Source organism: Rhopalosiphum padi, chromosome 3 (assembly GCF_020882245.1).
Source record: "Rhopalosiphum padi isolate XX-2018 chromosome 3, ASM2088224v1, whole genome shotgun sequence".
NCBI classification, from domain to species: Eukaryota; Metazoa; Arthropoda; class Insecta; order Hemiptera; family Aphididae; genus Rhopalosiphum; species Rhopalosiphum padi.
Genome location: NC_083599.1, coordinates 47819964 through 47837754, shown reverse-complemented (window position 1 = coordinate 47837754; position 17791 = coordinate 47819964). Strand labels below are relative to the sequence as shown.

At 26.8% G+C, this 17791-nt stretch overlaps 2 long non-coding RNA genes across 2 annotated transcripts; both read right to left on the bottom strand.

Annotated features, from left to right (window-relative positions):
• Positions 1 to 13121: 13121 nt before the first annotated feature.
• Positions 13122 to 14144, bottom strand: LOC132926511 (uncharacterized). The gene is made up of 2 exons (XR_009661458.1): positions 13961 to 14144; positions 13122 to 13443 (listed from the first exon to the last, which is right to left on the bottom strand). It is a non-coding gene; the product is annotated as an uncharacterized LOC132926511 (long non-coding RNA).
• Positions 14145 to 14306: 162 nt separating this feature from the next.
• LOC132926510 (uncharacterized) lies at positions 14307 to 16092 on the bottom strand. The gene is made up of 3 exons (XR_009661457.1): positions 15969 to 16092; positions 15268 to 15397; positions 14307 to 14543 (listed from the first exon to the last, which is right to left on the bottom strand). It is a non-coding gene; the product is annotated as an uncharacterized LOC132926510 (long non-coding RNA).
• Between the last annotated feature and the right edge of the window lie 1699 nt (positions 16093 to 17791).

Here is a 17791-nt window from a genome sequence, read left to right as displayed (position 1 = left end):
CAATTACATGTAGAACACTTTAACTCTCGTGATAAATTGTCGTTGGACCACTAGGAGACCTAGGTAACGCGAATGAAAATTGAAAATTTCGAAAAATGAAAATTCTCGTTTACGAAGTGTTTAACGGGAAAACCGTGAGAGATAGGACGAAAGTCGTAAGACATAAAATTGATCCCTATAACAAGCTTCTTAAGTTGTATACTTTTGATTTTTCGAGAAACCGTTGTTAAGGATTTTTAAACGTCGTACTTAGGTCGGACGATTTTTGAAAACCCAAAATTTGAAATAATTAGTTTTTGGAAAAATGAAAAACTGATTCTGGTTTACAATTACATGTAGAACACTTTAACTCTCGTGATAAATTGTCGTTGGACCACTAGGAGACCTAGGAAACACGAATGAAAATTGAAAATTTCGAAAAATGAAAGTTGTCGTTTACGAAGTGTGTAACGGAAAAACCGTGAGAGATAGGACGAAAGTCGTAAGACATAAAATTGATCCCCATAACCAGCTTCTTAAGTTGTATACTTTTGATTTTTCGAGAAACCGTTGTTAAGGATTTTTAAACGTCGTACTTAGGTCGGACGATTTTTGAAAACCCAAAATTTGAAATAATTAGTTTTTGGAAAAATGAAAAACTGATTCTGGTTTACAATTACATGTAGAACACTTTAACTCTAGTGATAAATTGTCGTTGGACCACTAGGAGACCTAGGAAACGCGAATGAAAATTGAAAATTTCGAAAAATGAAAGTTGTCGTTTACGAAGTGTGTAACGGGAAAACCGTGAGAGATAGGACGAAAGTCGTAAGACATAAAATTGATCCCCATAACCAGCTTCTTAAGTTGTATACTTTTGATTTTTCGAGAAACCGTTGTTAAGGATTTTTAAACGTCGTACTTAGGTCGGACGATTTTTGAAAACCCAAAATTTGAAATAATTAGTTTTTGGAAAAATGAAAAACTGATTCTGGTTTACAATTACATGTAGAACACTTTAACTCTCGTGATAAATTGTCGTTGGACCACTAGGAGACCTAGGAAACACGAATGAAAATTGAAAATTTCGAAAAATGAAAGTTGTCGTTTACGAAGTGTGTAACGGGAAAACAGTGAGAGATAGGACGAAAGTCGTAAGACATAAAATTGATCCCCATAACCAGCTTCTTAAGTTGTATACTTTTGATTTTTCGAGAAACCGTTGTTAAGGATTTTTAAACGTCGTACTTAGGTCGGACGATTTTTGAAAACCCAAAATTTGAAATAATTAGTTTTTGGAAAAATGAAAAACTGATTCTGGTTTACAATTACATGTAGAACACTTTAACTCTCGTGATAAATTGTCGTTGGACCACTAGGAGACCTAGGTAACGCGAATGAAAATTGAAAATTTCGAAAAATGAAAATTCTCGTTTACGAAGTGTTTAACGGGAAAACCGTGAGAGATAGGACGAAAGTCGTAAGACATAAAATTGATCCCTATAACAAGCTTCTTAAGTTGTATACTTTTGATTTTTCGAGAAACCGTTGTTAAGGATTTTTAAACGTCGTACTTAGGTCGGACGATTTTTGAAAACCCAAAATTTGAAATAACGAATTTTTGGAAAAATGAAAAACTGATTCTGGTTTACAATTACATGTAAAACACTTTAATTCTCGTGATAAATTGTCGTTGGACAACTAGGTGACCTAGGAAACGCGAATGAAAATTGAAAATTTCGAAAAATGAAAGTTGTCGTTTACGAAGTGTGTAACGGGAAAACCGTGAGAGTTAGGACGAAAGTCGTAAGACATAAAATTGATCCCTATAACAAGCTTCTTAAGTTGTATACTTTTGATTTTTCGAGAAACCGTTGTTAAGGATTTTTAAACGTCGTACTTAGGTCGGACGATTTTTGAAAACCCAAAATTTAAAATAACAAGTTTTTTGGAAAAATGAAAAACTGATTCTGGTTTACAATTACATGTAGAACACTTTAACTCTCGTGATAAATTGTCGTTGGACCACTAGGAGACCTAGGAAACGCGAATGAAAATTGAAAATTTCGAAAAATGAAAGTTGTCGTTTACGAAGTGTGTAACGGGAAAACCGTGAGAGATAGGACGAAAGTCGTAAGACATAAAATTGATCCCCATAACCAGCTTCTTAAGTTGTATACTTTTGATTTTTCGAGAAACCGTTGTTTAGGATTTTTAAACGTCGTACTTAGGTCGGACGATTTTTGAAAACCCAAAATTTGAAATAACGAATTTTTGGAAAAATGAAAAACTGATTCTGGTTTACAATTACATGTAAAACACTTTAATTCTCGTGATAAATTGTCGTTGGACAACTAGGTGACCTAGGAAACGCGAATGAAAATTGAAAATTTCGAAAAATGAAAGTTGTCGTTTACGAAGTGTGTAACGGGAAAACCGTGAGAGATAGGACGAAAGTCGTAAGACATAAAATTGATCCCCATAACCAGCTTCTTAAGTTGTATACTTTTGATTTTTCGAGAAACCGTTGTTAAGGATTTTTAAACGTCGTACTTAGGTCGGACGATTTTTGAAAACCCAAAATTTGAAATAATTAGTTTTTGGAAAAATGAAAAACTGATTCTGGTTTACAATTACATGTAGAACACTTTAACTCTCGTGATAAATTGTCGTTGGACCACTAGGAGACCTAGGTAACGCGAATGAAAATTGAAAATTTCGAAAAATGAAAATTCTCGTTTACGAAGTGTTTAACGGGAAAACCGTGAGAGATAGGACGAAAGTCGTAAGACATAAAATTGATCCCTATAACAAGCTTCTTAAGTTGTATACTTTTGATTTTTCGAGAAACCGTTGTTAAGGATTTTTAAACGTCGTACTTAGGTCGGACGATTTTTGAAAACCCAAAATTTGAAATAACGAATTTTTGGAAAAATGTAAAACTGATTCTGGTTTACAATTACATGTAAAACACTTTAATTCTCGTGATAAATTGTCGTTGGACAACTAGGTGACCTAGGAAACGCGAATGAAAATTGAAAATTTCGAAAAATGAAAGTTGTCGTTTACGAAGTGTGTAACGGGAAAACCGTGAGAGATAGGACGAAAGTCGTAAGACATAAAATTGATCCCTATAACAAGCTTCTTAAGTTGTATACTTTTGATTTTTCGAGAAACCGTTGTTAAGGATTTTTAAACGTCGTACTTAGGTCGGACGATTTTTGAAAACCCAAAATTTGAAATAACGAGTTTTTGGAAAAATGAAAAATTGATTCTAGTTTACAATTACATGTAGAACACTTTAACTCTCGTGATAAATTGTCGTTGGACCACTAGGAGACCTAGGAAACGCGAATGAAAATTGAAAATTTCGAAAAATGAAAGTTGTCGTTTACGAAGTGTGTAACGGGAAAACCGTGAGAGATAGGACGAAAGTCGTAAGACATAAAATTGATCCCCATAACCAGCTTCTTAAGTTGTATACTTTTGATTTTTCGAGAAACCGTTGTTAAGGATTTTTAAACGTCGTACTTAGGTCGGACGATTTTTGAAAACCCAAAATTTGAAATAATTAGTTTTTGGAAAAATGAAAAACTGAGTCTGGTTTACAATTCCATGTAGAACACTTTAATTCTCGTGATAAATTGTCGTTGGACCACTAGGTGACCTAGGAATCGCGAATGAAAATTGAAAATATCTAAATATTAAAAAGTTACACTGTGTAACAAATGTAACAAAAAATATATATTTTATAATATTACTCAGTCAACCTTTTTATTCAAAAGAGATACTATAAAGTTGACTCATGACACACACTTAAACCCAAATGTCCAAAAATAGTATGTTGTGATCTTATACTGGTGAATCTGTGTAGTGTGTAACACAAAATTCATAATAATTTTGATTATGTCTTATATGATCAAAAATGTATGTGTTTGTACTCTTTTATAATGATATGTTGGATATGATGCAATGCAATTAAATTAATGTTCATTTTTTATTTTCTCGTTTTTTAATACAGTTTCAAAAACATACATACATATTAATATCATTAGTAAACTCAACATAATTTATAAACCATGAATAAATCTTAGAAATAGCATTTACTTGATTAAAATCTATAAATATATTTTAATGTATAAGTTAACACAAGTAAATATACACATCAGTTATAAGTTATGGATAAATTATAAAACTGTTATTTTATATATCTTTTAAAAATTATATTGCCCAAATATAAATATATATTTTATATTTTGCTTTTGTTTGTCATTAAATAAGAAATTAAATTCAATGACTTAATTTTAATTTATATATTAAAAAATATAAGTTGTAAATTTGTAAAGTTTGTAAGATTTGAATACAAAACATTTTGTTAAAAGAATGTAAATATTCATCATACAAGAAGTCACTATTTCCATTTTTTTATTTTTATAGATGAAATTTGATTTAAATAGTATAAAAATAATAAGAATACAAATAATTAGTTTATTGATACATTAAAAAGTCAATAAATAAAAACCTTTTACACCTTATAAAGAGTTAATTAATTAAGAAGAAATAATATTAGTCACAATAATATTCATATCAAGTTTTATTTTATTTTATTTTAAACCAACAAACTATGTTTGATAATCAAATATCAGATATTTATCAATAGAGTAATATGGACAACTCGCTGGATAGAGATTAGTTTGTATGTGAATAACACATCTTTTTTTAGTAGTCCATGTTAGTCACTATTATACTAATTTATCTGGAATCTCTTCTTTGCAGACTATAACAATAAAACAAAATCATATAAATAAAAGCATAAGCATACATTTTGTGAATATAAATGTAAATTAACCATCACCAATGTAGTATTATTTATTTGTTAATTATGATAACAATATTATAGAATATCTGGTTATTTAAAATGTTTAAACTTTTGTGATAAAAATGAAACATAGGTAAACAGGAACACTAAAATAGCAGACAGTTAACCAGATAGCAATAAATACAATACTGATTTGAAGTATACATTAAATGCATTTTGACAATGTATTATGTATATTGATTAAACATAAAAATTCATATTATTTCTTTCCTCTATAAGAAAGAGTAGAATATTATATAATTGAATGTATTATTTAAATTTCTTATTTTGTATGTGTAACAATGCCTATAAATATCTAAAAATATTGTTTTGGGTTAAATTAAAACTTAAATAATTTATTATGAACATAATTAATATTAGTATCAAATTGCATTGATCCCCTGTGTTGCTATGTCTGTAAATATACATACTAATAAAATATAGATAGTATTCATAAAATAACTTTTATAATAGTAAAGTGACACATTATAGTAATTCAGATAATATGAACTCTTCTACCTTACGGATAAACAATTATGTTAGAAGGAACAGTTTTTTCAGATGTTTTTCCAAACAGAATAATCTCTTTATTGGCCTGGATACATGTATACTTCAGTTACTGTATCTTGCTAACTATAATTAGGAAAAAAAAATTATATTAACTAAATAATTTTGAAAATTGTTTCAATAGCTCAGTATTATAATGAAATTTAATGTAAAATAGAAACCAATCATTAATCAATATTATTATAGCAAACATCCTTGTGTTATAGTTGTGTACCTAAAGTATATATACTTATATTATTTATTATTATCTATACCTGATATAGAAAAGTAAAAAAATAACAATATACAACCTTTTTAATATTATAAAATAGTAATTCTATCACCATTTACTACTACTATAAAATTGATCAGCCAACAATTACAAAATCACAGGTATCAACCAACACCTGACTACAACTTTATAAGATAAATAATTATCTTGTCAGTTAAGTTGTTTCAGATATGCTAATAGGTAATAAACCTTAAATGAGTAATACATTATAGGAACATTAGGAACACTATACAGAACTTACATGATTTAAGTTATGAAGATTTGAATATGAATGTTGTAGATAGCATGAATTTAACTTGTTTTTTGGCTTCAATTATTTATCGATATATTGTACCTAGAAAGTAAAAATAATTATACTGTTAATCAAATCTACATATTATGCAAACCGGTTGTTTCCAATGACTATAAGAATGACTGATGAAGATCACATCTAATATCTAAAGAGAAATGTTTAGATCTGTAATTTGTATACTGTACAGGGTAAAGAACATATTATTTAATTATATAAAAACTAACTACTTAGAACGTAAATACTAAAAAGTAAAATTAAAAAAATACAAATTATCAAATTAACGTATAATTATTATTTACATAAAAACCGCAATTGTTTATCAGACATTCGAAGTTTTAACCTTATAAAACTAAAACCATGGTTATACTAATTAATAATTCATTATCTTAATTTATAATATATGATAATATTGATAAAGCTAATTTTGTATTGTTTTTTGGCTTTTTTATGCTTTTTGAAAGCTATCTATTTAACTACTGAAAAATTCATTACACTGACCATTTAAATGGGATCTGCATAAAATTCTCTATCGATAAACTTTAGATTTCACCATTTATCGTTCTTCTATGTGGGATTAACCTCATCCACAAACGAACAATGACAAATTTTTGAATAGAAAACATAATATTACACCTGTCATTTTGTAATTTACTATACCTATTGTTCAGCGTTAATACATTTTGAGACTTGTCATATTATTATTTATTATCATACATTCACAACAATATACATTTAATTATAAGCATTTTTTAGTTCATGAAATGGAAACTCTTATTTTACACTTTGTGTAATATTTTTAATTAATTACATCAATAGGTAACTTTTTGTGAAATCGAAATAATAACATTGATACAAGTACATTTTATTACATTTATTCATGATTATTATAATTATGTAATATTGTATTATAATTATATTTTATAATAATAATAAATTATATAAATATAAATAGTTATAATAATAATTAATAATTTATTATTTATATAAATAATAAATTATTACTTATTTTTACAAATACTAGAGCTATGGCAACGACTGTTGCATTTTACCGAAGCTTTAAAACAAGCACAACGTTTTGATTCACATTGGCGTTTACAAACTTAAAAAACCTTGTCCCCCAGAAATATGAGAAACTGTTTCACGTAATGTAAGTTCTTTATCATTATTAACTTCGGTAATTTTTAAAAAATTAGATGTCGCGGGTTTTAAACTTGCTGAATTGTACCACCCTTTTACTAAGCCATACTGAGTTCCGAGTTGGTGTGTTTAGTTTTGTAATATTATTTCATCATTTTAATTTTTTGTATGATGTATTATGGTTCTTTATTTTTTTCATCGCACTCCTAATAAAAGCATAAGAGGACATACCCGCATTTGTTGTCTCTGTCTTACTAACGTACATCATAAAAAATTTTCGTTCAGAAGAATACATTTTGTGATGTTAGCTTTAATATTAGAGTGAATTTACCTATTATCAAATTTAAAGGTAAGAATAATATCTAGACAATGACATATGCTTTTAATGATATTATTATTTTAATGTGAGTTACAGCTATGTGAAATATTACAACTTTAAAATGTTCATAACTCACTTTAAAATAATAATATCTTAAAAGCATATGTCATTGTCTAGATAATATTCTTACCTTTAAATTTTATCATAGGTAAATTTACTCTAATATTAAAGTTAACATCACAAAATGTATTCTACTGAATGAAAATTTGTTATAATGTACGTTAGTATAAGACAGAGACAACACTGCGGGTATAGCGTCCTCTTAATTCCAAATAACATAAAACAAAATAGTTTTTTGAAATACAAGCCCTGATGGCTGATTGTTATAATTTTATTTGAAGTGTAAATATTTTGTATATTTTAACAATTACTTACATTTTTATTTTGGCCGCTAATATTTCTTCAATTATTAATTGAACCTCATTTTTGGTGGGTGGTTTTTTCCCGGGTTTGCCTACATAGTAGGCATTTAATTTTTCGGCTGTAGCCCATTTGCGCCCAAAATAAAAAACATAACACCCTGATTTATAGCCCAAATGCGCCCATTTTGCATGCAATGTTGCCGTTGTTGTTTAAAAATATACAATTCTATGTAAAATCAAAATTAAAAAAAGTAATAATTTTAAAAATAATGTTAAATACTAAACAGTATACATATTATATATACATATATATTATTTATATTGCATCAAAAATTTATTATTTTGTCAAAAATAATCAAAATTAATAATATAGGTACATTAGTCAATAATAAGAATGTTAATAACACAAAAAATAATTAAATTATAATAATATTAAAATAATCATACAGTTATTATAAATTGATTCCCCGAAATTTATAAGACATTTTTTTAAGTATTCTATTTTATTTAAGTGTTTTCCTCTGTACTCATTCCACGCTTCATAATATTATGTTGTATTTTTTCTTTTTCCTCTTTACGTCGTGGTTTTATTTTACCCTTCTTGATTTCATTTATTTTTAGATATGATTCTACTTGTATAAGTTTTAAATTTTCAATTACACTAGTCAATTGAGGATGAGGTGAATAAAATTGGGAGTTAAAGTGCTTGTGAAATGATTCAGCGCAATTTGTGGTGCGAGGTGCGTCGAGGATTAGCTTGGGAAACGATCAAATATTATTTTAGATTTTATAGTTACACGCCAATATACTCAATAAATGGCAACGTTGCACGATTTTCACCTGATCTGAATCGGGCGCATATGGGCTATGATTTGGGGCGCAAATGAGCTACGATAAATGGGTTCGGGCGCAAATGTGTTGCGCCGTAATTTTTCATAATATTCAGCAAATGAATCAAATTCCATTTTATAAATTGTATTCCTTGTAATGAACGTTAATATACGGCTCGCATCAAGTCAGAGAACGTACTGGCATCATATAAAAATAAAAATAAAAACTTTCCAGAGTGCTATTACACTCATACAATTGATGCGATTATTTATCGATAACAGGTGTCGATAACATATTACTTATTAGTATAGTACAGTAAGTTCTACAATAGGTACCTATTTAGTATCTTAATGCTTACAATTTAAAGATACTAGATTCGTGTACTCGTATCAATATTATTATTTCGATTTCACAAAATGTTACCCATTGATGTAATTAATTAAAAATATTACACAAAGTGTAAAATAAGAGTTTCCATTTCATGAAATGGATAAAATATATGTTCATTTCATTAACTAAAATTTGACTTACACGATATGATCGTTGTTCATGAAATGGATATCCATTTCATGAAAAATACGATTACATTAAGTGGATGCGACATATATATCGTTAATTTTGATGATTGAAATTCAAAGTTCATCAGTTAGGTATATGAACAATTGTTGATACCTAGGTACCTAGTTGATATTTAACACTGTTATATCCCGTTCCAGTCAGATCTTGTACGGTTGTTTAATTGTTTGGTAGTCGGTTCTTCTTAAGGAATGAAAATCAAATATCAACACAATTTTGGTTGATGAATTTAATTTATTGATTGAGTCGAATACTGAATAGTTAATAAAGTTTTACTTAATAAAGGATCATAAAATATAGTGTTAGAGTAAAACGACTTATTAAAAATGGTATGGCTTTCGATCGAGTGATCGACTGACTGCGTCGTACATTTTAAAAATGATGGTCGTATCTCATATATACAACGAAATTGCTTATATATACGAGGTGTATAAACATTAAATAAATGTATTATCGATGTGATTTGATGAAAAATTACTTCTAAATAAATTATTTTTTATGCTGATGGCATAATTGCCAAACGTTGAAACGCGAACAAACCTAAAACGAGTAAAAAGTTCAAAAAAAGTTCAAAAATATAATTCGTTAAATCGATATACGGGGGTATACCATAAAGAAACGTATATGTGTATACAAAAAAACAAGCGATTCGATTTTCAACTATTTTCGCACCCCGATTACGGGGTAAATAATGATCCTAGGCATTTTGACCATAGAACCTTTATAACTCGTCATGGCATTTATAAGTCAGCACTCGAATTTCAAAAATATTGAACAAAAACTCAATTTCAAAAAATTCAGAAAATCTAAGTAGGTACCAAAAAAGAAAAAGAAAATCATAACTTCTCAAAAAAATGTCCAATTTCTTTGGTTTTGGTACCGTTCGATTTTTGACAAAAATTTCTTAACGATGCGTAGAAAAAAATTGCTCTAACCTCCCAAAGTCTAAGTGTTCCGTGGCGACAAAGTCCAAAAACTGCAAAATCCTAATTTCCGACGCCAAAAAGAGGGGTAAAAAAGGCTCCTACAGTGTAAACTCAAGACGCCGATTTTGATCACCGATCTACAAAAAATCGAACCTGCGAATTTCAGAAACGTGAAACAAAAAATAAACATTTTTCAAAATATCCATGAAAGGAGCATAGGCGGGCATAGGCGGGCATAGGAACCTCCGACCACTGAAAGATTTTATACAAAATAACTTAAAACAAAACTTTTGGTGAAGAAACTATGCCCCTACATTGAAACCCGGCCGAGTAACACTCGACTAAAAAACTCAAATTTCGGAATTCCAAAGCCCCAAAGTGGGGTAAAAACGGCATTTACGGTCTCGACAAAAGATACCACTTTTAATCAGAATCCTCCAAAATAGCAGAATATTGAGTTTCAGACACGTCGAACGACCACTAAGGTTTTTCAAAAATATATTTGGGTGGGGGGGGTTAAAGGTACCCCAACTACAGGGTAATTTTTGAAGAAGCCTAACCATTGTTTAGGAATGTAACTTTTATAGCTGTAGCTAGAGACAATAGTTTTTTCGTAAGAATTTTTCAAAATTATTATATATCATATCATTGCCGCATGATTCTCGATATGATTTGATGAAAAACTATTTCTAAATAATACGTATACTTACCTAGTGTTTTACTAAATATGAATGCCTTCCTAAAATTTAACAATTTAATGCAAGTATACAGTACTAATAAGTAATAATAGTACTCAATACTCATAGATAATGATGAAACACAGTACGAAATTAAGAATATTTACGCTTTTGAAAAGGTGTTTAAGGTCTACCTTTTGTAATTGTACGTATAGTAAGTAATGTAGTTTTTTTATTTACATAGAATATTATATGACTTTGACGTTTGCGAATATATCGTATTTCTTACAAATTGTACCGAGTCGTAATTTTTCATAATTTTTTTGTTGCTTTTGGTAATTAAAATGTAGAAGATTCAGTATTATTATACCGTTTAGGGTAATGTTAAACTTTTATAACTGAAAAATATAATTATTTACTTTGAAACCAGATTCATTAAAGAAATTGACTTAAGTACCTAATGCTGAATATTATGCAGACTTGCATTAAGTAAATAAAATAAATATTTAAAAAGTTTATGTTATACAACATAACTTTTCTAAAACTTCGCATTTTACAACTCGTGATTTTAACACATGATATAATAATATTATTATTATTATATATATTATGTTGTTATTATGATATTCATCTATAGATTTTGAGATTCAACTTGAAATACTAACTTTTTAATATTAGTTCATAGTTGTATCGTTTCGAAATCTTCGAGGTTCAATGCAGTGACACCTTAAAATCAAATTTCTGTTCTCAAAAATGTTGAATTTTAATTTTAAAATTAAGAAATTGCTAAAACCAAATTTCCCGCCAATTTCTTTTTTTGAAAACTTTAAATTTAAATCACCACTTACCGTCTAAATAATTGAGTTGAAAAACCTTTACTATTTGGAAGATTATTTAGAGACGCATCTGCGTCGATCCTTGAAGATTTTATCTAGATGGGGTCAGTATTAAAGGGTTTAGGTTTTGGAGTTAGATTTTTGAAAACGTAATAATAAATTGAATTTTTGGACAAAAATTCATAAAAAAATCAGAATTTGGACAGTTATATAATTATAAATGAGTCGACAGTTTTTAAATATTATGCAATAGTTTATGAGGAAAATAGAAAATAGCGAAAATATTGAATGTGCGGTAGGGTTGCCTATACAAAATACCTTCAAATCTGTATGCCAATTTAATAAAATACATAATGCGTTCACTATTTGAGGTGTACTGTATGACAAAATAATTTATAAAATAAATTGTATCATAGAGGTAGAATAATAGAAGAATCAACCGACCAACCAATATTTTATTTTTAAAAAATAATTATAATGTATAGAACTTGCGTATAAGGGTATATAAACCCCTTCTACTGATGAAAGAAATAAGGATCTGACAGCCTGGCTATAACTAATATTATTGATATATAAACAAAACACAGATCACAAATGTCCATAAAACTTTTTTTTGTTGTGTAAAAAAGCCTAAAAATGTAATACAAGGATAATCATAATTCATAAGTCTTGATTTGTTTTTATAATATTATAAGTTTATACCTTGACATTTACCTATCAAATTGCAAAAAAAGAACAAACTTTTTCGTAGTTAAAAGTTGTCTTTCTTCTATTTTTAAGTTTTGGAAATTGTATACATAATTCTTCATAAGAAGTTATATAGTAAGTATATTATTATATTTTTATACATATAATGGCATTTTCAAATGTGTTGTTTTTCCTGTAAAAATGAATTTAACTTACTGCTGTACTAATGCAATAGTAAAATTAATTACTTTATTGACAATGCCATCAAATCTACTTAGTAATAATATAGGCTGATAGAACATCTTTGTTCATAATTGTTTTTCTGATATAATGATTTTATTTCATTGAATTTAAATGTCAGTACACCCATTATTAACCTATTGTACAGCAAAGCAACACCCACTTACTCAATTTTTTATAGTTAGGATTAAAAATTGAAAGCAAAACAAAGTTTCTCATAAATAGTTCTTACTGCAACCAACATATCTGAAAATACTTAAATACAGTTTTTGTATAAACATAATTAGATTAATTTTAATAAGAAGAACATCACTTTTTAATTCTTAAGTAGTATTTTAAAAAAAATGTAATGGGTACGTTAGTTTATTAACTCTATAATTTATTTTAAAATCATCATTTTTGAAAAAATAAAGTATAATTTTTTACTAGTAGTTACTCACTTAATAATAATATAATTAAATAATAGTAAATTTTATAAATAAAATAATTCAATAACAATAAACTTAATAAATTACATAATTTAATAATAAAAGGAATATTATAATTTATAACATTGAACAATAACAGTCCTCCTACAATAATAAATACAATTAATTCCCCAGTTGAATAATTTTTTGTAAGTGGACAAGTAGAAAATTAAATTTAAATGAATTACAATATTCACAGTATTTACAACATAGGTACTAAGAGATAAGGGCCAATTTGTTGTGGAACATAGTCATGATTTTGGAGAACAGTCCTCTTCAAAAACATCAACAGATCATCGTTTCTGTTCAGTTACTGTACAGATTCTCTGATAATCCTTGTAGTATTTTTCTTTCAGATCTGGAAGTATAATTTCTAATTTAAAAAAGTAAATTTACATTATTCAACCATAAACATAACAAATCATGTTTATCCAGAAAATAAAAATTATACAATTTCTGTGAGGTTATTTGTGTACTGTAGTAATTCTAAAAGAACTGATTTTCAACAATAGTCAATCTTTGAAAGACTGTCATTCAGTTTATTATATAAATTAATCATTATTTAATAATAGGTATAATATTGTCAACAATAACAATAATGAAAAAAACAATTTGTTTTCATACACACCATTAAAAAGCAAAAATATCCATTACACAATTTCTATTTATAATGATACATTTACATATAACTTAGTATTTGAAGTAATAAAAATTTCTCAAAATTGAAACTAATTTTTTTCATAAATGATTCAATACTAATAAGGGAATTGTTCAAATTTTACAACACCAGGTTAAGCTTTGAAGGCGATATGATAAATACGCAAATAAAAAACAATTTATATACTAGACTAAATACAAATATTGATGGAACTTACTAATTTTGTTATGAATTGTTGTTACACTGTTAATTATGTTAAACATGTACCTATCAACAAAACATAAAACACATAAGATAGAATACTAACATTTATAGGACAGTGTAACATAGACCACAGTGCAACTAAGACGATTAACAAAGAAAAAAAGGAAAATAATAAATGGTAAGTAAGAATCATTTAATTAATCTAATTGTCTAGGATTCATGACACTAATTTGATGAGATTTTTATGAACAGCTAAAAATATGAATTGGTAATATGAGTCAAAATTATCATATAAAATCATGTTTTATAGAGTATATGAAGTATCTGCTTAAATGAAATATATAAAAGTTGGTAATGCTAAATAAGAATTATTTACTTAATCTAATGGTCTGGATTTCATGACACTAAGTTTTTGTTATACTACAATTATGTCACTATCAATTATATTCAATATCCATTACTCGTACTTTACATAAAACTATTATTGTAATCAGTATCATCTAGTCGATTTTCAACATAGGATATTGATACTTTCCGAAGTGGTAGAAATGTGAATTCATGTCTCAGCATGCATCGAGTGATCTATGTACAGCCATCTGAAAATATTTAGTCAGTTAAATTTATAAAATGGTTGGAGGATAAAATGTCACTACTACACACCATAAGGTGAACGAAAATCTTTTTATGACAACTAGTGTTTGGTAACCATTGAATAATTCAGAAATTAAAACAATCAAACAAAAACTAAGAGACCAACTACATTCTTAATAGAAAATATTTGAAAGAATCTTACAGTTGAAACATGAATTAAAATACAAATGTATAAATGCAAAAAGATATGAAATATAATCATATAATAGATGATAAGAAACATTAATTATGATAAGCAATCAAATATTATAAAAATCTACCAGCTGTTTTGTTGAATTTGAAGGTAAAATAATTGTAACATTAAAATACACTCATAGGAAAATATAAAATTGATTTTTTGCAATTTAGTATGACATTACTATTCTTCAGAAATAATTCTGATTTGAACATAATAATATGAAATTATATTTGAATAAAATCATCGTAAAACATCTATTGAATCTTGACAATTTAAATTAAATCACTTTGGGATGTGGTTAAATTAAAACCTATTAATGAAATAAATATAGTAAATAATATTAAAAGATTTTTACAGCTAAGGCAAGTGTTATGAATGAAAATTTCAAGCTAAAGATGTTTCCCAATCATTTATTCAGATTTTTAACAAATTCCAATTGTTAAACTACTATTAATTTACTATCAATTACATTCAATAGCCATTTCACGTACATTGCATAAAACCTATATAATTATCAGTATCTTCTAGTTAATTTTCAACGTAGGATGATGATATTTTCCCAAGTGGTATGAATGCGTAGTCATGTCTCAGCAAGCCTTGAGTGATCTGCTGTATTGCCATCTAAAAAAAAAAAGTCTATTAAATAAGTATAATGATTGGAGAAACAATAATTATGATAAATAACAAAAGATAGTACAAATCTACCAGCATGTTTTGTCGAATTTGAATATAAAATAAGTGTAACTAAAGAAGACACTTGTAGAAAAACTTAAAATTGATTCTTTTCAATATGAAATACAAATAAATTTTTATAATTATCTAAATTATCATATAACAACACGTTTTATAGTGTTTATGAAGTATAAGGTTAAATGAAATTAATGAAAGTTAATAATAGAAAATTAGAATATCTTTTTTAATCTAATGGTCTGAGTTTGATGACATTAACAAAATTAGAATTGAATTTATTATAAGCAGTTGAAACTATGAATTTTTTTATTTGTCTAAATTATCATATAAATACACGTTTTATAGTGTTTATGAAGTATAAGCTTAAATGAAATTAATGAAAGTTAGTAATACAAAATTTGAATTTCTTTCTTCATGTTATTGTCAGAATTTCTCGGCATTAACTTATTGTCACACTACTCTTAATTAACTATCAATTACATTCGATAACCATTACACATACATTGCATAAAACAATTAATATTATCAGTATCTTCTAGTCCATTTTACACGTAGGATATTGATACTTTCCGAAGTGGTAGTAATGTGAATTCATGTCTCAGCATGCAACGAGTGATCTATGTACTGCCATCTGAAAATATTTAGTCAGTTAAATTTATAAAATGGTTGGAGGATAAAATGTCACTACTACACACCATAAGGTGAACGAAAATCTTTTTATGACAACTAGTGTTTGGTAACCATTGAATAATTCAGAAATTAAAACAATCAAACAAAAACTAAGAGACCAACTACATTCTTAATAGAAAATATTTGAAAGAATCTTACAGTTGAAACATGAATTAAAATACAAATGTATAAATGCAAAAAGATATGAAATATAATCATATAATAGATGATAAGAAACATTAATTATGATAAGCAATCAAATATTATAAAAATCTACCAGCTGTTTTGTTGAATTTGAAGGTAAAATAATTGTAACTTTAAAATACACTCATTGGAAAATATAAAATTGATTTTTTGCAATTTAGTATGACATTACTATTCTTCAGAAATAATTCTGATTTGAACATAATAATATGAAATTATATTTGAATAAAATCATCGTAAAACATCTATTGAATCTTGACAATTTAAATTAAATCACTTTGGGATGTGGTTAAATTAAAACCTATTAATGAAATAAATATAGTAAATAATATTAAAAGATTTTTACAGCTAAGGCAAATGTTATGAATGAAAATTTCAAGCTAAAGGTGTTTCCCAATCCTTTATTCAGATTTTTAACAAATTTCAATTGTTACACTACTATTAAATTACTATCAATTACATTCAATAGCCATTTCACGTACATTGCATAAAACCTATATAATTATCAGTATCTTCTAGTTAATTTTCAACGTAGGATGATGATATTTTCCCAAGTGGTATGAATGCGTAGTCATGTCTCAGCAAGCCTTGAGTGATCTGCTGTATTGCCATCTAAAAAAAAGTAGTCGATTAAATATGTATAATGATTGGAGAAACAATTATTATGATAGATAATAAAAGATAGTACAAATCTACCAGCATGTTTTGTCGAATTTGAATATAAAATAAGTGTAACTAAAGAAGACACTTGTAGAAAAACTTAAAATTGATTCTTTTCAATATGAAATACATATGTATTTTTATAATTGTCTAAATTATCATATAAAAACACGTATTATAGTGTTTATGAAGTATAAGCTTAAATGAAATTAATGAAAGTTAATAATAGAAAATTAGAATATCTTTCTTAATCTAATGGTCTGAGTTTGATGACATTAACATTAGAATTGAGTTTATTATAAGCAGTTAAAACTACGATTTTTTATATTTGTCTAAATTATCATATAAAAACACGTTTTATAGTGTTTATGAAGTATAAGCTTAAATGAAATTAATGAAAGTTAATAATAGATAATTACAATATTTTTCTTAATCTAATGGTCTGAGTTTGATGTAACTATCATGAGAATTGAATGATCAATATGCGGTTAAAAATATGAATTTGTAATAATTGTCTAAATTATCATATAAATACACGTTTCATAGTGTTTATGAAGTATAAGCTTAAATGAAATTAATGAAAGTTAATAATAGTAAATTAGAATATCTTTCTTAATCTAATGGTCTGAGTTTGATGACATTAACATTAGAATTGAGTTTATTATAAGCAGTTAAAACTATGAATTTTTATATTTGTCTAAATTATCATATAAATACACGTTTTATAGTGTTTATGAAGTAGAAGCTTAAATGAAATTAATGAAAGTTAATAATAGAAAATTAGAATATTTT